This window comes from Glycine max, chromosome 4 (assembly GCF_000004515.6).
Source record: "Glycine max cultivar Williams 82 chromosome 4, Glycine_max_v4.0, whole genome shotgun sequence".
In the NCBI taxonomy this organism is placed as follows: domain Eukaryota; kingdom Viridiplantae; phylum Streptophyta; class Magnoliopsida; order Fabales; family Fabaceae; genus Glycine; species Glycine max.
Genome location: NC_016091.4, coordinates 18,879,681 through 18,899,534, shown reverse-complemented (window position 1 = coordinate 18,899,534; position 19,854 = coordinate 18,879,681).

Sequence of the window (19,854 nt, the reverse complement as noted above, 5' to 3'; positions counted from 1 at the left end):
CTCTTTGGGATTGAGATAGATCACAAGATTGACCTCCAAGGAGCCTTCTAACCATTAAGAGGTCACCTTCTTCATGGGGGTAGACTTCCTCACTAGACTCTTCACCCCTTACTTCATCTTCACTTCCACTAGAGGAAGGGCAAGAAGTAGTCTCCTCTTGACAACTATAAATGTCTTGACCCCTCATGATCATGGTTTTCTTTGTTGGGCATTGAGAGGCAATGTGACCTCTCCCAAGACATTTGGAGCATTTAATGTTACTAGTCCTTTCTTGGGAACTAGTCTTAGGGGTGTATTTCTCTATGATCTTACCCTTATCTTCCTTGGGTTTTGAAGGTGCGGCCCCTAAAATTCCATGGGCTTGGTCCTTCCTTGGATAAGAGTGAGAGCCATAAGATTTTGAAGAAGGCTTTCTTTTAAGTTGTTGCTCCACTCTTATACAAAGTTGGACTAGCTCATCTAGGTCCCTATATGGAAGGAGTTCAACCTTGTCCCTCACTTCCATATTAAGCCCACTAAGGAACCTAGCTATGCTTTTTCGTTCCTCCTCCCTAAGTCCAGCTCTTAAAAGGAGTAGTTCCATTTGTTGTCTATATTCTTCAACACACATACTCCCTTGTCTAAGCCTTTGGAGCTTGTCCATAAGCTCCCTTTCATAGTAGGAGGGAATGTGCCTCTTCCTAAGGGCACTCTTAAGATCATTCCAATTCTCTACTGGAGGACCCCCATGAATCCTTCGTTCCTTTACAAGGGAAGTCCACCAATAGAGGGCATACCCTTGAAAGCTAAGGGTAGCCAATGGAACTTTTCTCTCTTCGCTAATATGATGGAAAGCAAAGAGTTGTTCAACCTTCATTTCCCAATCTAAGTAGGCCTCAACATTATCTTTTCCATGGAAATATGGGAGGCTAATGTTAACCTCTTGAGGCCTTCTATCCTTTTCTTTTCTTTGGGAGTGATGTTTAGTATGTGAGCTATGGCGCCCTCTATAATAGTCGCTAAGTTCTTCACTTAAACTCTTGCAAGACTCATGACTACTATAGGAGGCATGTTTTTCTCTTTTCATTTCTTTCATTATTTTTCTTCTTTCTTCCTCTCTTATTTTCTCTCTTTCATCTTGACTTATTTCTTCCACTCTTTTTTTTACCTTTTTCTTTTCTCTCTTGTTTTTCTTTCCACAACTTAAGGGATCTTCACACATCTAGTATCTTATACAAGGGGTCCTTAGGAGTAGAACCCTCCCCATTAACACTAGATGAAGAATGAAGACTCATGTTGGTTCCTAAGTTATGGTTCTTTCTTGTTGGGGGTTTGAAAACAAAAGGTAAAAGAAACTATGGTTGAAACTAGCCAAAATAAACACTAAAAGAGGTGTGAAAGATAAGGTAAAAACTAATTGGTAAAAGGCAAGCTATCTAGGTGGCTTGACAATGGAGGGTAAAGGAAATAAGCTATGAAAGTAAGCAAGAAATTAAAGTGCAAGAAATGCAAACTAGGCGGATCCTAAGAGTGTTTGGATGACCTCATTTAAGGTTCTCAACAAAACACTCACTATCCTAAGGGAAAATTGCCTAAAATTATTACACACAAATAGAAGTAGGGTGACCTATTGGAGGCTCCCAACTTACTTCCAATGAAAGGCCTTTTTGTTACAAAATTTGAAAGCAAAGCAAATTGCCAATTACAAAATTACAAAAAAAAGTCCTCAATTGTGGTGGCTATTCTCTCTTTAGTGTTTCACTCAATTTGGAGTGCTTCTTAGTCCAATAGCTCTTAAGGTGGTTGGCTCCTTGCTTCTTGACTCAAATTCTTCAAGATTTGGCACCAATCCTCCTTTCCAATTCCCTATATGGCAACTCACAAGCAAGGAAACAAAGAGACAAGCAATAACCAAAGACCAAAAAAAATGAAATGAAAGCTAAACCAATATAGTTTTAACAAGACAAATTTTCAAGGATTATTCAACAATTAAAGCAATGAAAAGCACACAAAAGCAAGCTAGAACTCAAAGAGAAACCTAGAATGGCTCTAGAGTAGAGTAGAAAAACTCAAAAAAAAAAAAGACTCAAGAAACCTCTAGTTTTGGCACTTGTTTTCACAATAATATTCAATTTAAATTTCAGAACTAGGATTGGTATAAAATAGGCACCAATTATAGAACAAAGTTTGAGCCAAAACAACAAGCACACTTTCCTTTCACTTTTTTTTCCTGGACACTGATTTTTCTGCCAACTTGTGCGATTTTTATTATTTTTTCCTTTAATCCAAATCGCTTGGTTCTCTTTTTATAATTTTGGTCAAGATGTCTAGAAAATTCATTAAAACTTTCAGTTCAAAAAACGTAGTGACCAATTCCCAGTAATTTATACTAGTTCGTATGTTCAAGCTTCCAGCACCAGCGATTTCAACCTAGAAATCAAGAGTAGTGTTTATGTTGCTTAAGGCTTGGATAGTTACAATTTATGTTTGCTTATGCTCAATTATCTTGAATAACACAATTCAAGAGAGCTTAAGACTTATTTTGATTCACAAATCCAGCCACAACTCAGCACCACAACTCAACTTCATCATAGGCATCATGTAGGAAACTTAGAAAACAAAAAAAGTTCAAGAACAAGACTACTTCTAGGAATTGATTTAGAACATGTTATGAACTAAATAACATGAATGAATTAGACTCAAAATTCAAAAGATAGGCTAAGAATGACAAGAATACATAAACAAATGTATCTAGAATTCAATCAACAAAATAAAATTCAACACAAACTTAGAACATAATGTGACAATTACTATGACTAAACATGACTCGAAGACAACATGGATTAAGTGATTTACACTTAGATTTTTGTGTTTTTTTTTAATCAAAATTTTGGAAGAACATTTAGATCTAAGGTTCAGCACAAGAATATTATGAATGAAAAATGATAGAACCTAAAATCAACACAAAAACAAGATTCAAGAGTAGATCTACATAATTTGAACCATAGAAATGCAAGAACAAGTGTAGATCTAAGATTTAATCGGTTTATTTTTTTTGAATCTACTCTAAACAGCACCAAACCACAAGACAATGGAGGATATACATGGAGAATAAGATGAAGAACAAGGAATTAAAGAGAATTCACCGAACAAAAAGATAGAGGAAACAAAAGAACATCACCTAGATGAAGATGCTCTTGATACCACATGATGTAGGCTCCATTGGAGCTTGTAGGCCTAGGATCTTCTTCATCAATGGATTCCTTTGCTTCTTGGAAGATAAATGGCAGAGGAATGGATAAGGAAGAGAGAGAGGATACGCCACTTCAAGGAGAAGATGAGTCTAGAAGAAGTTCACCATCATAGGAAGGCCATGGATAAGAGCTTGGAGGAAGAAGGAGAGGGAAAGAAGAGCACGGAATTTTGTGCTCTGAAAGAGCTCTGAAATATGAAGTTAATATTCAAATGATCAAAGTTTTAAAAAAATGCACACACATGACCTCTATTTATAGCCTAAGTGTCACACAAAATTGGAGGGAAATTTGAATTTCAATTCAAATTTCACTTGAATTTGTGGAGCCAAACTTTGGAGCCAAAATTTCACTAATTATGATTAGTGAATTTTAGTTATGGTTCATCCCACTAATCCAAGATCAATTCCAAGATTCTCCACTAAGTGTGCTTAGGTGTCATGAGGCATGTAAAGTATGAAGGACATGCACAAAGTGTGACTATATTATGTGGCAATGGGGTGTAGTAAGCAAATGCTCACCTCCCCCTCTAAAATTTAATTGGACTGGGTTTCTACCAATTCAATTAAATTTATTTCCAACCACACACATCAAATATTCACTTCGTGCATGTGAAATTACAAAATTACCCCTAATAAAAAAACTAGTCTAGGTGCCCTAAAATACAAGGGCTGAAAAATCCTATATTTCTAGGGTACCCTACCTACAATATGGAGCCCTAAATACAAGGATCAAATATAATGACATCCTAGTCTAATATGTACAAAGATAAGTGGGCTCATACTTAGCCCATGGGCCCAAAATATACCCTAAGGCTCATGAGAACCCTAGGGCCTTCTCTTGCATCTTTGGCCCATTCTTCTTGGAGTCTTCTATCCAATGCCCTTGGGGGGTAGGATTGCATCAAAGGAGGAACACCTTGTCAACCTGTGGAAGTTGTTCGAAAGGCTTAGGAAGTATCAATTGAGGTTAAACCCCACTAAGTGCACTTTCGGGGTCAAATCGAGGAAGTTGCTAGGTTTCATCGTAAGCCGGAAAGGGATAGAGGTGGACCCCGAAATGGTGAAGGCCATCCTTGAGATGCCGGAACCCCATACCGAGAGGCAAGTCCGAGGTTTCCTGGGACGTTTGAATTATATTGCCAGATTCATATCACAGCTCACTGCTATTTGTGAGCCGTTGTTCAAACTCCTGCATAAGAACCAAACCGTCCGCTGGAACGAGGATTGTCAAGAGGCGTTTGGAAGGATCAAACACTCTCTCATGAACCCTCCTGTGCTTATGCCACCGGTGCCCAGAAGGCCTCTCATCTTGTATATGACGATTTTGGACGAGTCGATGGGATGTATGCTAGGGCAACATGACGAGCCTGGGAAAAAAGAGCGCGCTGTCTACTACTTGAGTAAGAAGTTCACGGTCTGCGAAATGAATTACTCCCTGCTCGAAAAAAAATGTTGGGCTTTAGTTTGGGCATCCCACCACCTAAGACAATACATGCTGAGCCATACCACCTGGTTGATATCCAAGATGGACCCGGTTAAGTACATCTTTGAAAAGCCAGCTCTCACAGAACGGATCGCTCGGTGGCAAGTCTTGCTATCCGAGTTTGATATAGTTTACGTCACCCAAAAGGCGATAAAGGGAGGCGCCTTAGTAGATTATTTGGCTTAGCAGCCTCTCAACGACTATCAGCCCATGCATCCCGAATTCCCTGATGAGGACATCATGGCCTTGTTTGAGGAGAAACTAGATGAGGACTGGGACAAATGGACTGTATGGTTTGATGGAGCGTCAAACATTCTAGGCCATGGCATTGGAGCAGTATTGGTCTCTCCAGAAAATCAATGTATACCTTTCACGGCCAGGTTGGGATTTGACTGCACCAACAATATGGCCGAGTATGAAGCGTGTGCCTTGGAAGTCCAGGCGACAATTGACTCTAATGTCAAACTGCTCAAAGTGTACGGGGACTCGGCACTGGTGATTCACCAGCTGAGGGGGGAATGGGAAACTAGAGACCCCAAGTTGATACCCTTCAAAGCCTATATCAAGGAGTTGGCTGATTCCTTTGATGAGATCTCCTTCCATCACGTTCCCCGAGAGGAAAATCAAATGGCGGATGCGCTTGCTACTCTGGCAACCATGTTCCAGCTAACACCGCATGGGGACTTACCATACATTGAGTTCTGGTGTCGTGGCAGACCCGCGCATTGTTGTCGGGTGGAAGAGGAACGGGACGGTAAGCCTTGGCATTTCGGTATCAAGCGATTCGTTGAAAGCAAAGAATACCCACCGGGGGCTTCCGACAATGATAAAAGAACATTGAGGAGATTGACAGCCGGTTTCTTCATGAGCGGGAGCATACTATATAAAAGAAACCATGACATGACTCTCCTGCGGTGTGTAGATGCCAAAGAGGCGAACCATATGATTGAGGAAGTCCACGAGGGTTCGTTTGGAACGCACGCCAATGGGCATGCTATGGCCAGGAAGATCCTGAGAGCAGGTTATTACTGGCTCACCATGGAAAGTGATTTCTGCATCCATGTAAGGAAATGCCATAAATGTCAAGCGTTCATGGACAATGTCAATGCTTCGCCACATCCTCTGAATGTCATGTCCTCCCCTTGGCCTTTTTCCATGTGGGGGATAGACGTCATAGGGGCCATCGAACCCAAGGCTTCGAACGGTCATCGTTTCATTCTCGTGGCAATAGATTATTTCACCAAATGGGTCGAAGCGGCTTCCTACACCAATGTCACGAGGAGTGTAGTGGTCAGATTCATAAAGAGGGAGTTGATTTGTCGGTACAGACTCCCTAGGAAGATCGTTACTAACAATGGCACCAATCTAAATAACAAGATGATGCAGGAAATGTGTGGGGATTTCAAAATCCAACATCACAATTCCACGCCCTACCGACCAAAGATGAACGGAGCCGTGGAAGCAGCCAACAAGAATATTAAGAAAATTATTCAGAAGATGACAGTGTCATACAAAGATTGGCATGAGATGTTGCCTTTTGCCCTGCATGGATACCGAACTTTGGTACGAACCTCTACTGGGGCAATGCCGTATTCATTGGTTTATGGAACGGAAGTGGTACTCCCATTTGAAGTAGAGATCCCTTCCCAGAGGATACTAGCAGAATCAGGCTTAGAAGAATCGGAGTGGGCTCAAACACGCTACAACCAACTCAATCTTATCGAAGGTAAGCTCTTGACGGCCATGAGCCATGGGCGCCTGTACCAACAAAGAATAAAGAACGCGTTCGACAAGAAGGTGCACTTGCACAAGTTCCATGAGGGGGACCTTGTGCTGAAAAAGATGTCCCACGCTGTTAAAGATAGTCGAGGGAAGTGGGCCCCGAACTACGAAGGACCTTTCGTTGTGAAAAAAGCTTTTTCCGGAGGGGCCTTGGTGCTTACCAACATGGATGGCAAGGAGCTACCTTTACCCATAAACTCTGATGTTGTCAAGCGATACTACGCTTAGAATCTGGGGCAATTAAAGGATATCGCTGCATGTTCTTTTATTTTTATTTGTTCTTCTTGGTTTTCCCCAGGGATTCCTGTCTGTTGTAATTTTCTCGTCACGGTCTTTTAAAAGAAGAGAATATGAGTTTGAGACTTCAGTCCTCACTTTGTGTGCTTTAAACCATGTACGGTTGTGATAACCTGAGCCTTTTCGCTTAGTCCATGGGATGCCCCAAGCACTTAATTAAAACTGAACCTAACCAACTTTCACTAAAAAGATTGTTTCATTTGAAAACCCTCATGCATACGCATACACATGCATATTTCATGATAACAGGGGCGGAATCGTATTAGGCAGCGGTCAGATGCCAGGACGAGGCTGATGGCAGAAACCCATCAAGGTAAAGCGATAACACGGTCACAGTTTGCCGCGCAAATGTCATTTCCTACTTTCAGGTACTTAGGGACGGACGCAAGTAGAGGCTAAGGTCACGACCGACAGATCGTCGTCCCTTCCCCAGCTCTGGACAAACGGAAAAAGCCGCTGCAAGGCAGCCTAGTATCCTTTAAATTCACAGTAATTATTACTGTTGTGTGTTTAAAATAAACATTAGATGCCTAATATACCCTGAAAGGGTTCGAGTAAGTGAACGCCGACCCATAGAAAGCCTTACTTATTTCTCCCTAAAAAAAACGTACAGGTTAGCTCGCCTGGGCGAGCACCCCTGCACCTGCAAATATAAAAACGAGAGAGGGGGAGTTTTCCTCCACCCAAAACTCTCCCCCCTCACTTCAAAAACACCAAGCTCACAGGAACTACGAAGACAGCAGCCCCCAAGCTTCCATTGTTGAGTTTTTGCTTCCCTTTTCACGCTTTGTTTCACTCCCTACAAGAAATGGATTTGAAAAAGCTTTCCGCGAAGAGATCTAGGAGGGACGCCGCGGCTGAAGGGACCAGTGCCACTCCCGAGTTTGATAGCCACCGTTTCAGGAGTGCTGATTAGCAGCGTTTTGAGGCCATCAAAGGATGGTCGTTCCACAGAGAGAGACGTGTCCAGCTCAGGGATGATGAGTACACAAATTTTCAAGAAGAGATAGCTCGCCGACATTGGACGTCGTTGGTCACCCCCATGGCTAAGTTTGACCCAGATATAGTCCTGGAGTTTTATGCCAATGCTTGGCCCACAGAAGAGGGAGTGCGGGACATGCGATCATGGGTGAGGGGTCAGTGGATTCCCTTCGACGCAGATGCCCTCAGCCAGTTCCTGGGTGACCCGTTGGTGTTAGAGGAAGGCCAGGAGTGCAAGTTTAGTCAGAGAAGGAACAAAGCTGATGGGTTTGACGAGGAGGCCATTGCCCAACTATTATGCATACCGGGTCAGGATTTTGCCCGGACCGCTGCCGGAAGGCGGGTGTGGATCATGCACACCAGCATGACCATATTGACCCAGATGTGGATGACGTTGATGCTCAGCAATGTCCTGCCCAGTATGCCACCCACCAGGCACCCTTTAGACCCGGATAAGTCTAACAGGGCCCTGGGGTTTCCAGCATTGATCACGGGTCTCTGCCAATCATTCGGGGTTCTCGTCACACCTAGTAAGGTGATCTGGCCGCCGATCACCTGGGCCTTCATTGAGAAGTATTGCACGCCCAGGCAGGTGCAGGGTGATGCACCATAGGCCGCACATGCACCGCCACCACCTCATCAGGCTGATCCTGCTGGGTCATTAGGCATGGAGTGGTATCTACAGCACTTGGTTTGCCAGCAGGCGGCCAACCACCGGGGGCAGGTGCAGATACACGAGTGTCTCTACCAGCTCAGCCTCAGTCAGTAGGGCCAGGGTTTCGCTCCTTTTGCATGCCCTACTCCATATCAGTTTAGGACTGAGGTCGCATGGCCCAAAGATTGGCCCGAGGCCTAGGCGGAGGAGGCGCCTGCAGGAGCTCCCGACGATGCAGAGGAGGCCCGCATGGATGAGGAGATGACAGACTTGCTCAGCTTCTTGGGAGGAAGCGGAGCCACGTGACCGAGGTCACCGCACTTTTGTTTTTGACATTACTGTTTTGTTTTTTGTTAGTTTGCTATTGATGTTTTCTATTGTTGTCTATATTGCTTGACATTATTGTTTTTCTGATTGTCCACATGGTTACTAACATTGCTGTTATTATTTTTTGGCATTATGACTCTCAGTTATTTCGTCACCGTTTTTGCGACTTACCATTTCGAGCGTTTTTCTTTAGACATAAGTAGGTAGTATGTGCCCCCGCCTGCACGATCTTTTAGAGAGGAAAAGAAAAAGAAAAAATGAACAAATAGCTTAAAAAAGAAAAAAAAGGAGGAAAAGGAAAAGAGAACAAGTAAGAAAAGAAAAAGAAGGAAGAAAAAAAAGAAAATAAATAAAAATAAAAGTTGTCTAGCTAAAAAAAACATACTTGTGAAAAGAGATAATTTCCAACTTTTATTTGAAAACATTCGCTGATCATAACTAGTTTTTGAAAAAAAGTGTGTACACATTTGAAGGGTAAATGTTGTGAAAAGTTTTTCGAACACCCAAGATAGACTCAGATGAATGCACAAATTGATAGAAGAACATATTTTGGAAATACTGGGTTGACTAAAATAGAGAAAATGAATTATGAGCCCTAGCATCACATGACGAAAAAATTTTCGACACTTGAGTGTCCACATAGGGGCATGCATGATTAGTTTTGCCTAAAATTTCCAAATCATCATTATTGCATTTGTGTCATGGAAATAATGTGGGACATCCCTTTTATCCCTGAACCGCTGGCCAAACCCACGCCCTGACATTTATCATGTCTAGTCATTCTACAAGCCTAGAGCCAAGATCCCAACTTACCATAAACCTTGACCCAAGGTGAGAATGTCCATCCTTGCTCTCGGAAGAAAACAAAAGAAAAAAAAAGAAAAGGAGAAAACAAAAAAAAAGGAAAGAAAATTCTCGATCAAGGATCGGAAGAAAACAGAAGAAATATGCAGAAAGGTCTTTGGACTAGACAATATCTGGACAATACAGAATTGTCACCAAGTAAACAAAAATAGAGGGGAAAGGAAGCCACGACCTAAAGTGGTCCTCTCCCTTTGATTGCCAACCAAAATCCTGTGCGTCGGTGACTTGTTCGCCTCATACTAAACAAAAATAGAAAAGGAAAAGGCCAAAAAAACTCAAAGCCAAATTTCCCACCAAAAAAACCCATTCCCAAGAAGAAGTCCTATTGATCCATGATCACGTATGTAGTCTTTGATTTGATAGGAAATGACTTGCAAAGCCAAGTCATGACATATCTATGGTTCTAAATTAGGATGAAACACTTACCTATGTGAGATTGATACACTTTGAGTGATTTTCTTCTATTTTTGTTGAGCCCAGTGTTTCCTCTAAATGGTCATTTAGAAGCGAAATGCTAACGTCCAAAGTCTCATTTATGGTTATGAGAAAATTTCATCAACATGCTCCCCTTCCCCGGTAGACACATTGTTTTTCATCCGAAAAGCATATGTTGCACTGATTAGTTGGAAGTTTTCTCTCTTTACTAAAGCATGTTCGCATTTTAGGGAAGAAAACACCAATTCTATTTTTAGTCTCACAAGTTGACCATAACTACGTAGGTCTGAGTTCCTCATTGAGGATACGTAGGAGCAAGAGCCTCGCTTTTGTCGGCCGCCCCATAATCTCTGTCATACTGACCTTGGAGTCATGTGACAGGCAGAAATACCCAAGCGGTTATCCGTATAAACTTTCTTTTGCTATCTATAAGACTCAAAGCATGATAGCACGCAGAGACTAACGTCGTCTTCTGCGCCTTTTGTCATCCAGAGGCGGTGGGCCCGATGACATGCGGGAACCATTTGGTTCCAAACTTTTTTTTTGCTATCTATAAGACTCAAAGCATGATAGCACGCAGAGACTAACGTCATCTTCTGCGCCTTTTGTCATCGAGAGGCGGCGGGCCCGATGACATGCGGGAACCATTTGGTCCCAAAGTTTCTTTTGCTATCTATAAGACTCGAAGCATGATAGCACGCAGAGACTAACAACATCTTCTGTGCCTTTTGTCATCCAAAGGCGATGGGCCCGATGACATGCGGGAACCATTTGGTCCCAAACTTTCTTTTGCTATCTATAAGACTCAAAGCATGATAGCACGCAGAGACTAACGTTGTCTTCTGTGCCTTTTGTCATCTAGAGGCGGCGAGCCCGATGACATGCGGGAACCATTTGGTCCCAAACTTTCTTTTGCTATCTATAAGACTCAAAGCATGATAGCACGCAGAGACTAACGTCGTCTTCTACACCTTTTGCCATCCAGAGGCGGCGGGCCCGATGACATGCGGGAACCATTTGGTCCCAAACTTTCTTTTGCTATCTATAAGACTCAAAGCATGATAGTGCGCAAAGACTAACGTCGTCTTCTGTGCCTTTTGTCATCCAGAGGAGGTGGGCCCGATGACATGCGGTTATCCGCGCGCTCGATGAGTGATAAATGCGTAGAGGCAAATTCTGCGCCCTTTGTCATTCAGGAGCAGCGAGTCGAGTGGTAAACGCGCAGAGACAGATTCTGCACCCTTTGTCATTCAGGAGCAGCGAGTCGAGTGGTAAACATGCAGAGACAGATTTTGCGCCCTTTGTCATTCAGATTTCGCAAGTCGATGAGTGATAAACGCATAGAGACAAATTCTGCGCCCATTGTCATTCGGGGACAGTAAGTCGAGAGGTGGGCGGAGACAAATTATGGTCATTCCGCACACCTTTTTGCCATCCAGAGGCGATCGTGTCTGGTGGCACGCAGAGACAAATTATGGTCATTCTGTGTCTTGCCGCCCAGGCTCTATCGTGTCCAACAACACGCAGAGACAAATTATGGTCATTCTGTGTCTTGTATCAACCAAGAGGAACGAATTCGATAGTATCAGGATGATGTGTTGGTACTAATCATTTTCAAATTTTTGCATGTTCCGATGACAGGGAGATTCATCGGCCGAATGGTGTTTCGCTCGAACGAAATTAGTGTCTTATCTTTACTTCCCTTTTATCTCCAATAAAAGACAAGTAAAGAGGGGCAACTGTCATACCCTAATTTCGTCCGGGAACCATCCATTGTTGGGATGCGACCCTCGTTTGACCACTTCGAGGTACTTGGCACCCATCGTTAGGCAATTCGTGAAGTTTTGAGACATGTCGGAAGCCAAAAGAAAGCATAGTGCGCAACCCGTAAAGTTCTGTAACATTCCGTAAGGCAAAAAAGGGATGATTACGTAATCCGTAAGGTTCCGTAACATTATGGAAAGAAAACAAGTATCGTTACGAAATTCGTAAGTTTCTGTAACGTTACGGAAAAAGAATCACTAAAAAAGGGCAAGGGGGTGTATTTAGTAAAAATGGGGGTGCAAATAGCAATCAGGCCCACTTGGGCTTTCCAGGATGTTCCTCCAGAAGGCGGTTGCTTACGGAGGAAGCAACCTAGCTCGCCTGGGCTAGTTGGGTGGCAAGCTTCTCCTTCCTTTTCCTATAAATAGGGGAAGGAGGGAAGAACAAAAGTGTTCAACCCTCCTGGTATATGAGATTCACTTAAAATTAGTGAGAAAAATTGTTTCCGTGAAGAAAATCCAAGCCGAGGCACTTCCGTAACGTTTCCGTGGGTGATTTCGTGAAGATTTTCAACCGTTCGTCGTTCGTTCTTCGTCGCTCTTCGGTCTTCAAACCGATAAGTTCCCGAAATCGAACTTTTCAATTCATTCTATGTATCCTTAGTGGTCCTCATTTGTTTCGCGTGCTTTTATTTTTATTTCATTTACTTTCCGTACCCCCTTTTGACATGCTTTAGTAATTTACTTAAGTCATTTTCTCGCCAAATCAAAAAATAAAATAAATTTTCACCGATCATTTGAATTGTAACATTCGTTAATTTCTGTAAAATGAAATCCGACCGTTCGGTCATGCCGTAACCACGTTGGAAACTAAAAGAGGTAAAATAATAATATAATAATCAAAAATAACTTTTAGTAAAATAAAAAAAATGAATCGGACGTTTTTTTTTTGGATTTTCCTTTCTTAATCGAATTGACTAATAACCAAACTTTTGTCATCGCCTAAAAAAGCCATTTTTAAAGGTCCAACGCGTTGAAATGGTTTTTTCCACCCTTATTGTTTAAACATAGATTTCTAAAAAACCCTAAAATCAACACGTAACTTTATTACCTCTTTCAAAAAAAATAAAGAGATCATTAATGGTCCAATGCCTTAATGTTTTCTCTCTTTTCAAAGAATCGAAAGATTGTTTAATGGTCCAACGCCTTAAATGACCTTTCATTCAATAAAAACACATTTTTGCAGAAAAAGGGATAAAAGCAACTTAACCAAACACTTTGTTCTCAAAGAACTACGTAGGTCTGATTTCCTTATCATAATTGAGGAATACGTAGGAGCAAGGGAAACACCCTCCTCGAACGCAAAAAGACAAAAATATAAAAAGCACAAAAAGAAATAAAGATGTAAAAAGGGAATATAAAAATTGAAGTCATGTTTGCACAATTTGATTAAAGGTTGTCGTCCCTTGTGACGAACGTGTGGGGTGTTACCTTCCCCGTGCATAAATACAACTCCTGAACCTTTCACTTAAAGTTTGTAGACCACGTCTTTTCCGGTTTTTCTGACGTTTTTCTCAAATAAACGTTGGTGGCGACTTCGCGCGTATTCCTTTCTTGGAACACACACCCGCGAGTCATGCGTCGCCCTCCCGCCGAAGGGTAGGTTGTGACACTTTGCTTAGCAAAGGATAAATAATGAAAGCTTAAATGAATCATCCAGTGATTTCTGCAGAGTTTTGCTTAAGAGTTATTTTGGTTTTCTCATAATAATTTCATCGACTTGCTTTTTGGTTAGAGTCTACCTTTTATAGACTTCAGTGAAGGATCTATTACAAGATTAGTGTTGAGTCCTTGAAATAATCATTGTCTCACAATGAGAGATGAGGCTATGCGACATTCTCTGATTGGAGAAGAAATGAGCAAAAGTATGGATAGATGCATGTGCTCCTTTTACTCGATGAAAGTGATCCTTGAGGAATATTTTGTGTAGACCTTCTATTCTCTTCTATTTTGTCCTTTCCTTAAATTCAAATTTTAACAATTCAAATAAAGACAAACAAACTTAAAATTCATGAGAAATAATACATATACTTCCATTTTCTGCTATCACAGCCTTTTCAGATTGTGTTAATCATTTTGAAAGTATGTACGAGTCTTGTACTAACTAGACGCGAGTGTAAATAATACGCAATGCATAACACTAGTTAATATCATGAATGGACGCTCTTGGTTTTATTGTGTTTGATGCTAGTTAATAATTAACAAAGAACTTTCCTTTTTGAGTGTAAACGATATATGTAGATAATAATTAAGTCCTTTAATAACATTGATCTTTTCCACTTGTCATAAACTTGTTAATTTATCAATAATTTATACTCATTGTTAATCATCAAAATCTAAGGTAGGTATGAATGGTCATCTAGACCTAATGGGTATTCTTAATGGAGATTGAGAGAAAGCAAATTGAAGTCCAGAGATTAAAAGGTATGATGAATTTCACCAGCTTATTTGTCGTGGAAGCAATGTCTTCCATGATTATTTTGATGATGCCAAAGAATCAAGAGTTAAGCAAGTTCCAAAGAATCAGGAATCAAAAAGCCTCAAGAATCAAGTTTCAAAGAATCAAGATTCAAGAATAATCAAGTTTCAAGAATTAAGATTCAAGAATAATCAAGATCAAGATTCAAAACTCAAGATTCAAGAATCAAGAGAAGACTCTATCAAGATAAGTACTAAAAAAGTTTTTCAAAACATTGAGTAGCACAAGAATTTTTCACAAAATCTTTTACCAAAGAGTTTTACACTCTGGTAATCGATTACCAGAAAGTAGTAATCGATTACTAGTAACCAACATTGTTTTCAAAACTGATTTACAAAGTTGTAATCGATTACCATAATCATGTAATCGATTACCAATGTTTTAAAACACTAGATTTCAAATTTCAAGAGTCATAACTAGTGATAAAACATTTTCAAATCATTTTAAACTTGTGTAATCGATTACACAATACTTGTAATTACCAGTGTTTCTAAACGTTTTGATTTTCAAATTTAAACATGAAGAGTCACATCTTTTGATGTGTAATCGATTACACTATAATGGTAATCGATTACCAGTGACTGATTTCGAAAAATAAATTTCCAAAAGTCACAATTCTTAAAGTGACTTGTTTCTGAAGATTTTTTCAAAAGTCACAACTTTTTAAGTGACTATTTTTCAAAAGTCACAATTTTTAAAAGGTGACTAGTTTTAAAGAAATTGCCAAAGAGTCACAAACTTTAACTTGAGTCATCAAATGATTATAAATATGTGACCATGACATGAATTTCAATAACATTTTTTACAGAACTTTCTCATTCATTTCTCTTCATCTTTCTAAAAGTTTTTGTTCAATACTTTCTCTTTCAAGAAAAGTTCATTGACCAAAAACTTGTGCTATTCTTTTTCATCATTCCTTCTCCCTCTTGCCAAAAGAATTGAAGGACTAACCGCCTGAGTTCTTTTGTGTCTCCCTTCTCCCTCTTCCAAGAGAATTCAAAGGACTAATCGCCTGAGAATTCTTTTGATTCTTCCCTTCCCCTTAAATAAAAGATTTCAAAGGACTAACCGCCTGAGATATCTTTTGTTTCTCCTTACAAAGATTCAAAGGACTAACCACCTGAGAATTCTTTGTCCTAACACATTGGAGGGTATATCCTTTGTGGCACAAGTAGAGGGTACATCTACTTGGGTTGTTATACTGAGAACAAGAGAGGGTACATCTCTTGTGGATCAGTTCTAGTGGAGGGTACATCCACTTGGTTGTTCAAAGAGAACAAGGAAGGGTACATCCCTTGTGGATCTTTGGCTTGTAAAGGATTTTACAGTCTCAAGAACCATTGGTTGCTTGGGGACTGGATGTAGGCACGGGTTGTGGCCAAACCAGTATAAATCTTGTTTTTGTCTTCTTCTTCCCTACACTCTTTAATTTCCGCTGTGTACTTTTAATTGCCACTTTTACTTTTGGTTAAGTTATTGTTTCTGTTCTTTACTTTCTTAACATAGTAGTAAAAGCCTAACTGAATCTAGAAATATTAAGAAGTATAATTTTTAATTAGTCAAGATACATTAATAATTAATTCAACTCCCCCTTCTTAATTATTCTTAGGCCATTTGATCCAACATTTGCCATTGATTGAAATGGAAATTAGGGTTCTAGATCAAGGGGGTTACTTATAAAGTTGAGGTTGACATCGTGTCCTATTCTTTGAACAATATAAAAACTAATTATAGGTTTGTCTAGTATGGTGGCTTCTCTGTTATTACTATGTTTTATGGTTTTTCTGAAGATGATAACAAATGTATTTCTTAGGATTTTTTACACCAACAAATGCCTCAAGTTGGCTCACCATGGATCTACATTGGTGACTTTAACTAGATTTTGAGCCAAGATGAGAAATTAACGGGAGCTCCAACTGAATTTGGAGGTGTGGAGAGCTTTAATAGGGCACTTGTTGACTATAATATGTTGGATCTGGGTTGTGTAGGATATGCTTTTTATAACGACCCGCCTTGTCGCTACGATATCATTACTCTAAATTGCGTAAATTTCAATTTTTAAATGAAAACTCCATTAATGCTTTTGAAAAACGTGAGTAAATTTTTCACGTTCACCAAACAACACACAAATACTTAAATGAATATATATATAGATATATTAACTCAATACACATCATTCACATGACGAAAAGTAAATTAGTTCATACATATAATTAAATATGTGATTTACATCCTCAATTCAAAAGCATTATAGAACAAGCTACGAAGGAGTTGATTAACAAAACACAACTTTCTCCCAAAATAATCCCAACGCCATCACGTCGACTTGGCGGCTCCAACAAAAGAATCTCACTCCATGTAATCTACTGTTGTCCATCTGGTCCCACGAACGAAGGTTCGCAATTATCACAGGTACCAACCACACGGTACAAAAATTGTAGAGGTGAGTTTATTATAAAAGGAATCAACACAAAAATCAAATGATCATGAATAGTAAGAAAACATTAACAAATATCATAATCATACTCAAATTCCCTTTAGTCCAACATCCACTCAAAATTTCCAATCAATCAGGCTCAGTAGGAGGCTGGCCCCTGCCCTCAACCCTCAAAGGAAATGGGGTCCCTTTTTTTAAAAATTCCCCAAAGTGTGTCCATGTAGCACTCACATTCGGGAAAATTGGGCAACAAGTGTGGAGGTCCTTTTTTGGGGCACATGGCAAACTCCCCTTCCCCCCCCCCCATGGTGATTAGCTTGAGTCACATGGGAGTTCCAAATTGAGTGACATGCCCCTAAGTACAAGTATTTCCCCCCATGAAAAACTACAAGTACTTACTGACAAAGTTTATACTATTTCCATGAAGTATGACACATGGGCACCATCAATGCACTGACCGTAGATAATTAAATATTCTAAGCCACCTCTTCACTCCAAAGATGCATAAAACTCTTTAACCAATCTATTTTTTCCACTAGGGATATCCAACTTGGTCACTGCACCCCCCATGTACATACACAACATACACCATCACAATGACATTATCAACAACATCTCATCTCAATCTCATTATCAACATCAACATCATCTCATCTCAATGACATTATCAACATCAACATCATCTCATCTCAATGACATTATCAACATCAACATCATCTCAATGACATTATCAACAATAACAAATTCTTATCATATCAATATTATCCTCAATAACAAAATCATCTCATATCAATATTATCATCTGTCGCAACCTACCCTTCGACGAGAAGGCGAGACGAAAGGTAAAAGTGCATCTTCTCATGAAGAAAGCGTATGGAGTCGCCACCAATGTTTATTTGAGGAAAATGCTAGAAAAACCAAAAAGAGGTCTTCAAATTTTGAAAATAAGGGTTCGGGAGTTGTTTACGCATAGGGAAGGTAATAGCACCCCACGCACTCGTCATAAGGGACGACAGCCTTTAATTGAGTGTGCAAAAAATGTGACTTCAATATTATTTATTTTCCCTTTTTATATATATATTTTTTATTTTTTTGGGGTCGACAAGGGGGCTGCCCTTGCTCCTACATATCCTCAGGTGCGATGAGGAATTTAGACCTACGTAGTTTTTTAAGTCTAAAAGTTTGTGTGTTAAATTGATTTTTATGTTTTGGAAAGATTTACTTTAATTGTGAACAAAGAGTCGTTTAAGGCATTGGACCTTGAAACGTGTTTTAAATTTTGAAAAGTGGAGAGAATCATTAAGGCGTAGGACCTTGGAATGATCTCAAGTGATATTTGATGAAATGAAGTTAGTTATGAGTTAGTTTTATTTTTGGTTTTTTTAACTTTCAATGTCTTGAGAATACAACTTTGTGGCATTAATGATCGATTAAGATTGAGCTTTACAAAGAAAAAGAGATTGCCGATGATAGATGGAGAAGATGAATGTCCACAAAACAACAAAGGGGGACCCCTAAGGGTACATAGATCACATTCAAATCTTTAAAAATAAAACTAACCGTTGGTCACACGAAGAACATAGAACAAGAAACGATGTAGGGATTGATCACGGTCGCGATTTGGCGGCGCCTCGACTTTGTTTCCTCTTCTTTCTCTCTTCTCTCAATTTCCTCACCCTCTGGACCTTGGAACCTCTCCTCAACCCCCCTAGCATGCCTATTTATAGGAAAATGGGCACTTAGGGCCATGGCAGTTCGCCCAGGCGAGTTGATGCTTACTCCTGAAGTAACTGGCTCGCCCAGGCGAGCTGGTTCCTTTACCCTGAAGTAAATCAGGGGCCCAGGCGAGCCAGAGGCTAGCTTGGGCGAGCTAAGGTCCTGGAAAATCAATGAAAAGACCCTTTTGCCCCTCTTTTTTGGTATTTTTTTGCATTATTGATCAAAACACTGAATAATTCCTTGCTTTGCATTGTAACTAGCGTTCAACACCGTAAGTTGACTAGAAAGGATCAAAAGATCAACGAACAATAGTCCCCAGATGAAATTAGGGTATGACATCATCAATAACAACATCATCTCATATCAATATTATCACAAACACAAACATCGTCTCATATAAGTTATTATCATCAATAACAACAACATCAGTAATCACATTCCACACATACGTACATATAAATTTCACGCCTGAGATTTACACTCCCCAGGTCTTCAGACAACATAAGTCTAATAAAATGATAATTTCATTTATCAATAACAGATATATCGCATCCCATTAGTCGAAAACATTGTCTTTCTTGAAAACCAGCATGCGCAGGGACAAACATACCTTCCCATAATTGGGTTCCCTGACCCCAATTATGGTATCAAATTCATAAATTAAAACAAACTCCCTTCACCTATCGTGAGCTCTCCGTTAGCTCCTCTTTGCCTTAATCAAAGGTCTCTCTCGTTCACGTTCGTCGGTCCAAACGCAGAGTTCTATATACCAAATAGAAGACCATTTAGTATAGATTTCAAAAACAAGGTTAATAATAACATTCAAGGTCAAATACTCCTATCAAAATAAAAGGGGCTAAGGGGTGTTTTGGGTTCTACTACAAGGAGGCGTCATTTTGAAATTTTGATCATGCCAATGTGACTAGGGTTCAGTAAAGGTCATGAAAATAACATTAATTTTATAAAAGGTAACTTTTTTAACGTCTCATTTTCAAGGGTTTTTTCAATGGAATTGTAAAAACATTCTATTACCGTACCCATAACATAAGAGACACTAAGAGAAGTTCAAACTAACTTGGAGAAAGGAATAAAAGTGAAGATTACCTCAGAGAAACTATGAAAGAAAGGATTGAGAGCTTGTTCTCCACTGAATCCTTGAGGTGGATTCTAAGGATTTCGCTCCGATTAAAGTTTTCCTTTTAGTGCGGTGGTCCAACAACAAGCAACAACGACTCCTGGTAACCACATGGTTAAGGGTGGTGAAGGAGGAGTTAGGGTTTCTGGGTAGAAATTTTTGAGAGAGGGACCTCAAAATGTGAAATTTTACGTTGTTGGATGTA